This window comes from Simochromis diagramma, unplaced genomic scaffold (assembly GCF_900408965.1).
Source record: "Simochromis diagramma unplaced genomic scaffold, fSimDia1.1 OVJJ01000446.1, whole genome shotgun sequence".
NCBI lineage: Eukaryota > Metazoa > Chordata > Actinopteri > Cichliformes > Cichlidae > Simochromis > Simochromis diagramma.
This window is the reverse complement of record NW_024386822.1, coordinates 278,974-293,854: the sequence shown is the minus strand read 5'-3', so window position 1 is coordinate 293,854 and position 14,881 is coordinate 278,974. Positions and strand designations below refer to the sequence as shown.

Sequence of the window (14,881 nt, the reverse complement as noted above, 5' to 3'; positions counted from 1 at the left end):
ACAGGGAAAAAATGTTGTGTTTTCTGGCACAAACTTTATTTTATATGTTATTTTCATGTTAATTCTAGGGAAAAACATGATTTTTTCTTCAAGTTAAAACATTTTCTTCTACGGTAAAATATTGACCCTAGCACTGTTTTTAACCGTAAAATCAACAATAACAATACGTTGTTACCGTTAAAGAAGAAAATGTTTCACCCGTAATTTTACGGTAGATTTCTGGCAACCACAGCTGCCAGCGTTTTACCGTAAAATCTACAGTTTTTTTTTTACAGTGTACTGTAACAGCATCTTTACAGGTCTGCCTAAAAAATCAGTCAGACAACTACAGCTCATTCAGAACTCTGCTGCTCGAGTCCTCACTAAGACCAAAAAAGTGGACCACATCAGTCCAGCTCTGAGGTCTTTACACTGGCTGCCTGTCCGTCAGAGGATAGACTTTAAAGTTCTGATACTGGCCTATAAAGCTCTGAATGGTTTAGGACCAAAATACATCAGTGACCTCCTGACCCAGTATGAACCTTCCAGATCCCTCAGGTCATCTGGATCCGGTCTTTTATCAGTTCCCAGAGTCAGAACCAGACACGGAGAAGCTGCATTCAGCTTTTATGCTCCTTATATCTGGAACAAACTCCCAGCCCCCGCATCCTCAGGACCTTCTATCACTGTGCCATTGAGAGCATCCTCACTGGATGCATCACCACCTGGTATGGCAACAGCACCGCCTACAACTGCAAAGCTCTCCAGCGAGTAGTGCGGTGCTCTGAACGGATAATTGGAGGTGAGCTTCCCTCCCTCCAAGACATCTACAGGAAGCGCTGCCTGAGGAAAGCGGGGAGGATCATCAAGGACTCCAGTCACCCCAGCCATAAACTATTCAGACTGCTTCCATCAGGAAGGAGGTTCTGCAGCATCCGGTCCCGTACCAGCAGACTGAGAGACAGCTTCTTCCATCAGGCCATCAGACTGCTGAACACGTCATAGACACCTCAGCTTCACTACTGGAACTTTAACATTATGCACTCCATACTGTACAGGAATGCCACTGTTTTGCACATGTCTCACTCTGTATATTTTTATATATTTTATTTATTGTTTACTCTATTTAATTTGTAAAATATGTGTACACACACACACACACACACACACACACATAGAAAAACATTTAGTATACACATCCAGAAATGCATATACTATTATATATTGTACATATATTTATTAGTTTCAGATGTAGCCATTCTTGTATTTTGCACAACTCTGTTGCTTGTGAAGCTCGCACACAAGAATTTCACTCACATGTGCTGTACCAATGTACCTGCACATGTGATGTGACAATAAAAGTGATTTGATTTTGATTTGATTTGATTTGATTTGAGAAAGCCTCAGATCAGCTGAAACACTCAGTTTATTTAAATCCAGGTTGAAGACTCACCTGTTCTCAGCTGCATTTGAATAAAGCACCAAATCCACACTTTTAAGCTTAAATTTCAAAACTAACATTTTAACTACTGATTTTATCTACTGTTTTTTTAATCAATTTTAAATCATGCTTTTTATTGTTTTTGTTTTTTAATGTCTCTATAAAGCACTTTGAATCACCTTGTTGTTGAATTGTGCTATACAAATAAACTTGCCTTGCCTATGGTGGAGGAAAGATCCCAGTCCCATGAGTCGAAACTCATGTTCAAAATCCTGCTCCTCACATACAAGGTCTTAAATAATCAGGCCCCATCTTATCTCAATGACCTTGTAGTACCATATCACCCTATTAGAGCACTTCGCTCTCGCTCTGCAGGCCTACTTGTTGTTCCTAGAGTATTTAAAAGTAGAATGGGAGGCAGAGCCTTCAGTTTTCAGGCCCCTCTTCTGTGGAACCAGCTTCCAGTTTGGATTCAGGAGACAGACACTATCTCTACTTTCAAGATTAGGCTTCAAACTTTCCTTTTTGCTAAAGCATATAGTTAGGGCTGGACCAGGTGACCCTGAATCCTCCCTTTGTTATGTTCAGTGTTGGGAAGGTTACTTTCAAAATGTATTCTACTCCATTACAGATTACAGATTACATGCCCCAAAATCTATTTTGTAACGTATTCCGTTGCGTTACTCAATGAGAGTAAGGTATTCTGAATATTTTGGATGGATAATATATTATCATATTTTTTACAACTACATGAATGTACTGTTGCTGTGGGATTTATTACTGTTATAACCTCAGGACAAAAATGCTCGGAAACTCAAGTGCCAGTTTTAGGACGTTTACTGACCACTTTTAGAAACAACCACAGCTAGTCGCACACATACAGGAAACTGTCCCACACCTAACATTCCAGCAGGGAGAACCCTGAAAAACCTCTGAAGGTTCCGGGATGCAACGCCCCCAAACATACATTAACAACACACTGTCTATAACACTCCCCGGGGGGGGGAGTGTGCATAACTTATGCATAATTGCTATGTTGTGGGTTTTTGCTTAAGGGGGTTAAGCAAAAACCCACAACATAGCAATTATGCATAAGTACGAAAAGAGAGGGAGAATTCAACACCACATTATTTTAACAATTCAGTCTATCAGGGGGCTTGTGCTGCCTCTTTGACCTTCTCAGTCCTGCTGCTGGGTTCTCCAGGCTAGGAGCCTGCTGAGCTCCTGTGGCCGGGTTCGGCTCAGGTGACTTAGATTGCTCCACCAGCCCTTCTGGTGATACTGAAGAACCAATCCCGATCTCCCACATCTGGGCGAAGAAGGTCCAGATGAGATCTGGGCTTCCTCCCCATCAGCAACTCCGCTGGGGACAAGCTTGTGGTTGTATGAGGCGTGATGCGATACTGAAACAGGAAACGGCAGAGCCTCTTTTCTATGGAAAGACCTGGCATTTTTTTTAGACCGTCTTTCAGCGTCTCCACGGCGCGCTCCGCTAAGCCATTGGAGGCAGGGTGGTAGGGTGCTGTGCGGATATGTCGGATCCCATTTCTCTCCATAAATTCTTGGAAAACCCCACTTGTGAACGTGGGCCCATTGTCCGTGACCACTGCCTCTGGTAATCCATGTGTTGCAAAGATTCTCCGGAGTGTGTCTGTGACGACTGGGGCTGTGATGGTCGGCATTATGTGGGCATCCAGCCATTTTGAATGCGCATCCACCAACACCAGGAACATGTGGCCCAAAAAGGGGCCGGCAAAATCTAGATGAAGCCTGGACCATGGACGGCCAGGCCACTCCCATGGGTGGAGTGGGGCAGGTGGTGGCATTTTTTGGTTTGACTGACATTGAGAACAGGCTTTTACCTTGTCTTCCAAGGCACTGTCCATTCCCGGCCACCACACGAATGACCTTGCCAGACTTTTCATCCGAGAAATCCCTGGATGAGCCTCATGCAACACTTCAATGATCTGTGACCGACCTGGAGGCGGAACAATGACTCGGGAACGCCACAGGATGCAGCCATCTTGAACACTGAGCTCCTGCTGACGTTTGGCATACGGTTTGAGCTGATCTTGCTCCACTGTTGCTGGCCAGCCCTGCAACAGCCACTGTTTAACCCGAGATAACTCTGGATCCCGTTCAGTCCATGCTTTGATGTTTTTAGCACAGACCGGAGAGTTCGCCAACTTGTCCAGCAAAAACACAGTTTCTGGGGGCAAGTTCGACTGGTCGGGAACCTCCGGGAGGGGGAGGCGGCTGAAAGCATCTGCATTCGCATTTTCAGGTCCCGCCTTATAAACAATGCGATACTGGTATGCCGACAGTGTTAATGCCCAGCGCTGAACCCGGGCTGAAGCCATGGGTGGGATGCCTTTTGTTTCACTAAAGAGACTCAGGAGGGGCTTATGGTCTGTAACAACAGTAAATGGGCGGCCATACAGGTACTGCTGAAATCGTTTCACAGCAAAAACTATTGCTAAGCCTTCCTTCTCAAGCTGTGAATAGCCCTTTTCTGCTGCTGTGAGCGTGCGTGACGCATATCCGACCGGTTTCTCTTCCCCCTCTTCCATACGATGGGAAAGAACAGCTCCTATGCCATACGGGGAGGCATCACAGGACAGGACCACCTCCTTCTCCGGATCAAAATGCACCAGGAGTGGTGCCGATTGTAACAGTTCTTTTACCTGTCTGAAGGCCTTCTCCTGTGCTTGGGACCACCTCCACTGACTGTCTTTGTGCAGCAGCCCATACAGGGGAGCAAGCATGCTGGAGAGGTCAGGCAAAAACTTCCCATAATAGTTCACTAAGCCCAAGAATGATCTTAGTTCAGCTACATTCTTTGGACTCGGGGCTTCTTTTACTGCCCTCACTTTCTCTTCCAGTGGGGACAGGCCCTGTGCAGAAATGCGATGACCCAGGTATGTCACGCTAGGGGCTTGGAAAACACACTTACTGCGCTTCAAACGCAACCCAGCTTCTGAGAGCTTCTTCAACACCTGCTCAAGGTTACGCAGATGCTCCTCTTCTGTTTTACCTGTTACGGCTGTGGCCATGTGTGGGCTGTTTTCTGTCTGTGTTTTCTGTACTGTGCTTAAGACTTTTCCAGGTCCCTCCCCTAATGAGGAGTCGTGAGCGACTGATTGGACCATGGAGCGGTTGACTACTTTCAAAAGGCCGCTCTGACAGCTCCGAGAGGGGGGAGAGAGAGAGTGGAACGAGCGAGTAGCCGGCCAGCCAGCCGTCGCGGCCCTGACCCTGGTGTTCCCAGCCCGTGCTTATCTTGTGTATTTGTGAGAGTGTGAAATTGTGAAAGCCGCTCCTAGTGAATTAGTTGAGCGCTTAGGCACTCTTGGGTTGAAGCGGAAGGGGTGAGCTGCCTTTTCTTTTGGAATCGTTTTCTCCTGTTTTCCGGGTAGGGAGCGAGGGATAGCTCTGTCATTTGTTTGTTCTGTTTTTCTTTCCTAGGGTTTAGTTAGTTTTCTCTGGTGGGACTTAGTTGGTTTTGTTTATTATTTTGGCCTGGGCTCACCCTGGAGCTATGCTTCTTTTCCTTAAATAAAAACACCTTTTTACTCACAACTGGTTTGGATGTTTGGCTTGGGAACGAGGGCAGGGATTTGTCTCTCTCTCCTCCAACCTTAAGTGCGTCCCTACCCGCCTAGACTGGGGGCGTAACATAAATGGGGGCTCGTCCCTTTTTCGTTCGTGTGATTGGTTTGTTTCCTTTTTGCGTTTGTGGTGGGGGGGAAACGTCGTGGTGGGTGTCGGACGGCGGAGAGTTTCGTTTGTCTGTGCGTTAGGCGTGAGTTTTGTGGCTCTGTTGCGCGGATGTGGTTGATTGTCTGCAGAGTTGTGTTTTTCTTTGTTGCTTTGCTCGTGATGTCGTTTGACATGGATGATTTTGCGCGACACCCTTCCATTGAAAAGTTGGAGCGGTGCACAAAAGCAGATTTGTTGGCAGTGGCTAACTTGTTCAGGGTGGATGTTCCGTTGCATGCCAGGAAGGCGGAAATTAAACAGTGTTTGGTGGAGAGACTGGTGGACAGGGGAGTGTTTGAGGGACAAAAACCCTCGCCGAGTGGGTCTGGGAGTTTTGAGACGGCAATGGGGGCGGAAGCTGCTGGGGCCGTCCCGAAACCTTCCACGGGGCGGATGACGTCGGGGGCGGAAGCTCCTGTCGCCATTCAATCTCCTGTATTTGACCCAAGTGGCCAGGTTGGGGCGGGTTTGGTGACGGAGGATCTCAGGCTTGCCCTTCGCTTGAAGGAGGTGGAGCTGGCGGCTAAGGCTAAGGAAGTCGAGCTCATGCATCTCCGTATTCGAGCTATGGAGCTTGATCGTTCTCGAGCGAGAGACGCTGCTCCCGTTCCTGTAAGTACACTCCCCGACCCTCCCACCATAGACCAGTTTAACGCTAGCAAACAGATTGTTTTGGTACCTCCTTTTAGGGAGGGAGAGGTTGACTCATATTTCACTGCTTTTGAGCGCATCGCAACCACTTTAAAATGGCCAAAGGATGTCTGGAGCCTGTTGCTGCAATGCAAGTTAATAGGAAGAGCGCAGGAGGTCTGTGCGAGTCTTTCTATTGCTGACAGCTTGGATTATGAGGTTGTCAAATCCACTATTTTGCGGGCTTATGAACTAGTCCCGGAGGCGTATCGACAGAAGTTCCGTGCCTGTCGCAAGTTTGACAGTCAAACCTTTGTGGAATTTGCACGTGAGAAAACTGTCTTATTTGACAAGTGGTTGGCTGCCAGTCATGCGGAGGACTTTACTCAGCTAAAGGAGTTGATCCTGCTGGAAGAGTTCAAGACATGTCTCCCTGAAAACATTGTGGTGTATCTTAATGAGCAGAAGGTGGGGTTACTGTCTAAAGCCGCGGTCCTTGCCGACGAGTTTGTGTTAACTCATCGTGCTGCGCTTTCGACAGAGCGCCGTGAGTACACTTCCTCAACTCGTCCTGTCAGAAGTTATAGGCTTTCCCCTAAACGCCAGACACGTTCTGCTGCTATTCCTGTGTCGGATCGCAAATGTTTTTACTGTCATGAAATCGGGCACCTCGTTGCTGCTTGCCCATCACTACAGCGCAGGGAGCAGGCCAACACGGGGAGGAAGCCGAAAAGTGTGGGTTTCGTTCGTTCTATGTCAGCTTCCACTTCACCTAGCAATGAAGTGGGAAGTGAAGGCTTTGATGAGAGCTACCGTCCTTTTGTGTCGGAGGGGTTTGTTTCTTTGAATGAAAAAGAGGAGGATCGTGTGCCGATCATGATTCTGCGTGACACTGGAGCCGCGCAGACTCTTATTTTGAAGGGTATTCTACCTTTTTCTGATGACTCTTTTTGTGGTTCGGATGCTCTTGTCTGGGGTGTAAAAATGGATGTACTGCGTGTGCCACTGCACAATGTGTTTCTTCAATCGCCACTCGTTTCGGGTTCGGTACCGGTTGGCGTGCGCGACCAGTTGCCAGTGCCCGGAGTTGCGATGATTCTGGGGAATGATTTGGCTAACGGGAAAGTGTTTTCTACTCCGAGAGTGGTTGAGATACCGGTGCCTGATACTTTGTTATCTAACCCTGTAGCTGAGGAGCGTTCCTCCTCTGTTTTTCCTGCTTGCGCGGTAACTCGTGCGCATAGGCGCAAGTACGGTGACGTGGATTTATCTGATTCTTTTCTCTGTGCTGGTGGTGGGCCGGAGTCTGAATCTGAAACCCGTGTTCCACTGACGGGCGACTCTGAGGCGATGCTGTCTGTTAGCCCATCAGTGACACCTCAACTGTCTTTGGAAATCAACAAAAAGGATTTAGTTTTGGCACAGCAGAGTGACCCGACTCTTGTGAGTTGTTTTTCCGCTGCCAACTCTAGCGACCAGTACCCTCGTGTTTATAGTGTCGAGGATGACGTGTTGATGCGTACCTGGTATCCGCCTACAGCTGGTGACTTGGGTTGGAATGTGTTTAAACAGGTTCTGGTGCCCCAACAGTACCGACCCAAAGTTCTTAGTCTTGCCCATGACAGTTTTTCTGGACATTTAGGTATTAGGAAAACCTATCACCGCATTCTGCGTCATTTCTTTTGGCCAGGATTGAAGAATGACGTTGCTAAGTATTGTCGTTCTTGTCACACCTGTCAGATTAGTGGTAAGCCTAACCAAGTCATTCCACCTGCTCCCTTACACCCTATCCCAGTTTTAGGGGAACCTTTTGAACACATCCTCATCGACTGCGTTGGTCCACTCCCTAAAACAAAATCGGGTCACCAGTACCTCTTGACTCTGATGTGTGTTGCTACCCGTTTTCCCGAGGCAATTCCATTGCGCACCCTTAAGGTGAAACCAGTTGTTAAGGCATTGGTGAACTTCTTCTCTATCTTTGGTTTACCAAAAGCTGTTCAAACTGACCAAGGCTCTAATTTCATGTCTAAGATTTTTGCTCAAGTTGTGCAGTCACTTGGCATTAAACATCGGAAATCTAGTGCCTATCATCCAGAGTCGCAAGGTGCGCTCGAGCGGTTTCATCAGACATTGAAATCGATGATGCAGAAGTTTTGCCTTGAGTCTCAAAAGGAGTGGGATGAGGGGTTGCCGCTGCTTCTTTTAGCAGTGAGAGAAAGTGTGCAGGAGTCGTTAGGATTTAGCCCTGCTGAGCTGGTGTTCGGTCACACAGTGCGTGGCCCGTTGCGATTGCTTAAGGAGAACTTCCTGTCCGACACTGTTGCTCCTAAGGAAAATGTGTTGGATTATGTGAGCTCTTTCAGAGAGCGTTTGCATAAAGCATGTGCAATTGCACGTGATGCTCTCATTGCAACACAAGGTAGGATGAAGAGGAAGTTTGATGTGAAGGCTGTGCAGCGAAAATTTGAGGTTGGTGATAAAGTTTTAACACTTTTACCGGTCCCTGGATCTTCCCTCCAGGCCAAGTTCAGTGGTCCGTATACGGTGCAGGCGAAATTGAGTGACACGGATTATGTCATCGACACCCCAGAACGAAGGAAAAAGTGTCGTGTATGTTATATTAATATGATGAAGCCCTACTTTGCTGGCGGTGTGTCGACAGTTGCGACTGTGGTGCCAGTTTCTGAAACTCGGTATGACCCTGTGGATGACGATTTGGTTTTCGGTGGTGCGGCGGGTTGCGCACGACTTAGGAACTCTGAAATCCTACGTGATTTACAGTCACATTTAACTGAGGTAGATGGTGATGTTCGAAATGACGTGTGTCGGTTGATTGAGAATCATCCTAATCTTTTCTCGGACACTCCATCCTGTACCACCGTGTTGGAGCATGATATTGATGTGGGGGACCATCCTCCAATCAAACAGCATGCCTACCGGGTGAATCCCACTAAACGTGCTCTTTTCCAGACAGAAGTTTCTTATCTGTTGGAAAATTGTCTTGCTGTCCCTAGCTCTAGTGCGTGGAGTTCCCCGTGTCTCCTAGTGCCTAAAGCGGATAAGACCCCACGGTTTTGTACAGATTTTCGGAAGGTGAACAGCGTCACCAAACCTGACTCCTATCCTCTTCCCAGGATGGAGGATTGTGTTGACAGGGTCGGTTCTGCGACGTTTGTTACTAAGCTGGATTTGTTAAAGGGCTACTGGCAGGTTCCCCTAACATCACGTGCGGCCGAAATCTCTGCTTTTGTCACTCCTGACCATTTTCTCCAGTACACTGTCATGCCTTTCGGGTTGCGCAACGCTCCCGCCACATTCCAGCGGCTCATGAACATCGTGCTGGGCGGTGTCTGCAAGTGTGAAGTGTATTTGGATGACATTGTCGTCTATTCAGACACCTGGTCAGAGCATATGGAGACACTCACTGATGTGTTCCATCGCTTGGAAAGGGCATCCCTCACCCTCAATCTCGCCAAGTGTGATTTTGGTAAAGCCATGGTGACGTACCTAGGAAAGCAGGTGGGTCAGGGGCAAGTGCGCCCTATCTCGGCCAAAATCCAGGCCATACTGGACTTTCCTGCCCCTCAGACTAGGCGTGAGCTTCGCCGTTTCCTCGGCATGGTGGGCTACTACCGAGGTTTCTGTCAGAACTTCGCGGAAGTCGTCGCACCCCTCACTAGCCTCACTAGTGTGTTGAAACCTTTTGTGTGGACCTCTACGTGTCAGAGTGCATTTCTAGCAGTTAAGACTCTCCTGTGCAGTGCGCCAGTGCTGGCCGCCCCTGATTTTGCACGCCCTTTCAAGCTGGAAGTGGACGCCAGTGCAAACGGGGCAGGTGCCGTATTGCTGCAGGAAGACCATCATGGTGTGGATCACCCGATCGGCTATTTCTCAAAGAAATTTAATGTCCATCAGCGGGGGTACAGTACGATTGAGAAAGAGGCTCTCTCTCTGCTGTTCGCATTGCAACATTTTGAGGTGTATGTCGGTGGCAGTCCCTCGCCTGTGATTGTTTATACCGACCACAATCCCTTGGTATTCCTCATGCGGATGCAGAACTCGAACCAAAGGCTAATGAGGTGGTCTCTCCTGGTGCAGGACTTCAATTTGGAAATCCGTCATAAGAAGGGCACTGAGAACGTGCTAGCAGACGCCTTATCCCGTGTTTTCCTTTAAAAGTAACTGTTCAAAACATCTATCAAGGAGATGTCTTTGATTTTGGGAAGGGGGGTGTTACGGCTGTGGCCATGTGTGGGCTGTTTTCTGTCTGTGTTTTCTGTACTGTGCTTAAGACTTTTCCAGGTCCCTCCCCTAATGAGGAGTCGTGAGCGACTGATTGGACCATGGAGCGGTTGACTACTTTCAAAAGGCCGCTCTGACAGCTCCGAGAGGGGGGAGAGAGAGAGTGGAACGAGCGAGTAGCCAGCCAGCCGTCGCAGCCCTGACCCTGGTGTTCCCAGCCCGTGCTTATCTTGTGTATTTGTGAGAGTGTGAAATTGTGAAAGCCGCTCCTAGTGAATTAGTTGAGCGCTTAGGCACTCTTGGGTTGAAGCGGAAGGGGTGAGCTGCCTTTTCTTTTGGAATCGTTTTCTCCTGTTTTCCGGGTAGGGAGCGAGGGATAGCTCTGTCATTTGTTTGTTCTGTTTTTCTTTCCTAGGGTTTAGTTAGTTTTCTCTGGTGGGACTTAGTTGGTTTTGTTTATTATTTTGGCCTGGGCTCACCCTGGAGCTATGCTTCTTTTCCTTAAATAAAAACACCTTTTTACTCACAACTGGTTTGGATGTTTGGCTTGGGAACCAGGGCGGGGATTTGTCTCTCTCTCCTCCAACCTTATGTGCGTCCCTACCCGCCTAGACTGGGGGCGTAACATACCTGTAACTAAAATGTCATCCAAGTAAACAGCAACACCAGGAATGTTTTGCAGAAGATTGTCCATAGTGCGCTGAAAGATAGCCGGACTGGATGCAACGCCAAACACCAGGCGGTTGTACTTGAACAGCCCCTTGTGTGTGTTTATTGTCACATATTTTTTTGATTCCTCATCCAGCAGCAACTGCTGGTAAGCATGACTCATATCCAACTTTGTGAATGTCCGACCACCCGCCAGTGTGGCAAAAAGGTCATCCACTCGAGGCAGAGGGTAGGCGTCGAGCTGAGAGGCTTGGTTCACTGTCAGTTTGTAATCACCGCATATACGCACCCCTCCGTCCTCTTTCAACACTGGTACGATCGGGGCTGCCCAGTTCGAGAACTCTATTGGCTCAATGACCCCTATCTGTTGTAGTCTCTCCAACTCTGCTTCCACCTTGGCCTTCATGGCGTATGGTACAGTGCGTGGTTTGAAAAAGCGTGGCCGGGCAAAAGGGTCCACACACAGCTTCACAGTGGTGCCCCGGAGAGTGCCCAATTCATTCTTGAACACATCTGCATACTTTCCCAGTAACTCTGCTATTACCGTTACATACCTGATTTCCCTCCAGTTCAGGCGGATTTTCTGCAGAAGGTCACGACCCAGCAGACTAGGCCCCTCCCCTTTCACCACCAGCAGTGTTGCTGCAGCTTCTTGACCCTGATATGCTGCATGCACCTCTATAGCACCAAGCAGGGGAATGCATTCACCTGTGTACTGTCTAAGGCTTATCTCAGTCGCTTGGAGGGCTGGTGCCCCGCCCGAGTGCCACAAGCTGTGGTAGGTGGCTTGGCTGATCACCGAAGCTGAAGCCCCTGTATCCACTTCCATTTGTAGCTCCTTCCCATTTACCTGGATAGTGGCATAGATGGGCTCCACACAGCACTTATTAAAGCCAACCAGATTAAACATGTTGAAAACACACTCATCCTCTTCAGGCGCCATGCCCTGCAGGTGATGTGTGTTTAGTTTGTGTTTTGTCTTCCATTCCTTCTTTGATTTCTCCTTAGCGCCCCTGCATTTCTTGGCTAAGTGCCCCTTTTTCTTGCAGTTATGGCAGGTACTGTCTTTGAAAACACAGTCCTTGGCAAAGTGTGCCCCCCCACACCGGTAACACTCCAAAACCTCCCTCGGTTTGCCCCTCACACTCCGAGATACATGATGCACCTCGGTTGAGTGCATATTGTTGTTAGCTTTCCGAATGTCTTTAGTGTTATTAGCTGCCGTTTCTATTGCCTGAGCAATTTCCAACGTTTCTTAAAGTCCAGTGTGGGCTCCCCCAACAACCGACGCTGCATGCCATCATCATTTATACCACACACCAACCTGTCACGGAGCATGTCATCCAGCACACCTCCAAACTCACAGTGCTCTGATAGCTGTCTCAGCTCCGTCACATACGCAGCCACCGAAACTCCCGGCTTGCGTGAATGAGTGTGGAATTTGAACCGCTGAACAATCACGGAGGGTTTCGGGCAGTGATGATTTTGCACCAACGTCACCAGTTCTTTGAAACTGAAGTCCCCGGGTTTCCGAGGCGTCGTCAGGTTACGTATCAACTTGTAGGTCCTCGCTCCACACGCACTGAGAAGAACTGACCTTTTTTTTCCTTCGTCTGAAATGTCGTTTGCCAAGAAAAAGTGTTCCAGCCTCTCGACATATTCAATCCAGTCGCCGTCTCCCTCGGCGAACTCCGTGAGCGATCCGATCGTAGCCATAGATGCGAAGCGGTAGTCCGACTGCAAAATCCGTAGCAAAAACTCAAAACTGTCCGCGTTCGGCTTTTATCCTCGTCGCCAAAAAGGTGTTATAACCTCAGGATAAAAATGCTCGGAAACTCAAGTGCCAGTTTTAGGACGTTTACTGACCACTTTTAGAAACAACCACAGCTAGTCGCACACATACAGGAAACTGTCCCACACCTAACATTCCAGCAGGGAGAACCCTGAAAAACCTCTGAAGGTTCCGGGATGCAATGCCCCCAAACATACATTAACAACACACTGTCTATAACAATTACTATTACTGAAGGATACTCGTCATACCAATACCAACTCGATTTTTAAATCTTAAAATGAAATGAGTAACAGTAGGGTGGACATTAGGTAAGGCTGCACTTTTTGCTGCGATCTTGTATAGAAAACTATTTCTGTATCAGTCATATGTTTTCTTTCTGTCTGTTAATAATCATGTGAAACTGCACATGATTATTTGCAGCTAGCAGGTTGTTAATGCTATCCATCAAGTCTAAAAACAGCATGTTAAAACGTCAAATATTAAACACAATTAAATTACGAGGGGATGGCTACAAAAACTCCAGAGGTGCGATGTCATCATGCTCTGCGTTCTTGACACCGGACTCCGTGAATTTACGAAGTCCAGACTAGCAAGAACGCGAGTACAGACGGGCGTACATAAGTATTTAGAAACAGCCTAATAGTCTAACACCAGCTAACAATGTTAGCTCGGTGGTGAGTAGTCTACATTAATAGTAACAAAAATCACACAGCAATAGTATGTCGCCCATCCCATTTCCAAGTAAGAAATGCATTCCTGCCCGTGCACTGCTGGCTCCAGGTCCATTTTGTATCTGACACCACTAACATTAACAGGTCGCTTACATTAGAACCTCTTCTCACATGTTTTGTTTGGGTTTCCAGCAATCAGAATCAGAGAAACTATATACATCCCAGATGGAAATTGAGTATAAAATGTTTTTTTAAAAGGACATGTCGTAGTCGAACCAGCCACTCTTAGGCCTGCAATATATGATACATTCCCATCCAACTGAGCTGAACCTGCGCCCAACTGTGTTCAATCACCAAAATTGGAGAAGGCATAGAGAGGGGATAGCCAAACAAATGAAATCGGAAATGACCGCCATGTATTCTATTTATTTCAACAAAGCAACTGTATTCTGATTACCAACGATTCAAAAGGTAACTGTAACAGAATACAGTTACTCACATTTTGTATTTTAAATACGCAATGCCAGTACATGCCGTTACTCCCCAACACTGTTTATGCTGCAACAGGTGTAGGCTGCTGGGGGATTCCCATAATGCACTGGGTGTTTCTTCTTCCCTCACTATGTGTTAACAGACCTCTCTGCACTAAATCGTACTTGTTATTAATCTCTGTCTCTCTTCCACAGCATGTCTTTATCCTGTCTTCCTTCTCTCACCCCAACCGGTCTCAGTAGATGGCCAGCATATGACCCCCTATGAGCAAGCACTTTGGCGACAGTGGGAAGGAAAAACTGTCACGGTTCTGGGTCTGTTGGACCCAGTATTTTGAGTTTATTATGTTTTGGTTTAATTTTGCATCATGGATTGTTTTCTTGTTCTCTTGTTGTGGTTGTGATGATTATTATTAGAGTTTCATGTTTCTGTTATCCATGTTTTAGGAATTGTGGTTTCATGTATAGTTCAGTTCCATGTGTCATTTTCTGTCTCTGTGTTGAGTCCGTGTCTCTGAGTTGTGATTCATGTTTCCTGTTTTATTGTGAAAGTCTTTGTCTTATGTTAGTGTGTGCAGCTTTGTTCCCCATGTCTCGTTAGCCCTGATCTCTCCCAGCTGTGCCTCCCTCCTGTTGCCGATTCCCCCGTTACTACCCTGTGTATATAAGCCCTGTGTTTTCCCATGCTCGGTGTCGTGTCGTACCATCAGATTGTGCCTGTGTGTTTCTGTTCTCCGTATTCAGTGTTCACGTCATGTTTTGTTTTCGTACCAGCAATAAAGCTGAGGTTTTTGAGTTTCAAGTTAGTGTCTGAGTCCTGTGTTTGGATCCTCCTCTCTGCCTTCCTGCACACAGAGCCCTGACAAAAACTCCCTTTAAACAGGAAGAAACCTCCAGCAGAGCCAGGCTCAGGGAGGGGCGGGGCCATCTGCTGCGACCGGTTGGGGTGAGAGGAGGACGACAGGATAGAAGATCACGGGTGTGTCCATGTCCTCCTAACAGATGTTGGAGCTGGATGTGTTGAGAAACAAGATCTTTTTGTTTCTTTGTGCAACATGGGCCAAAAGTGCGTAGAGGAGTTATTGTTGTATGAAGAAAGTTTAATAACTCAGTTAGTACATTATGAAATAACATTCTTCAGTAATAATATAGATAATCAAGATGAGGCAGTAACTTACCTATATATATATATACATATATGTAA

General features: G+C 47.3%; 1 pseudogene; it reads right to left on the bottom strand.

The window, feature by feature from the left end:
• Positions 1-2,496: 2,496 nt before the first annotated feature.
• On the bottom strand, positions 2,497-12,733 carry LOC120730759 (annotated as a pseudogene).
• Between the last annotated feature and the right edge of the window lie 2,148 nt (positions 12,734-14,881).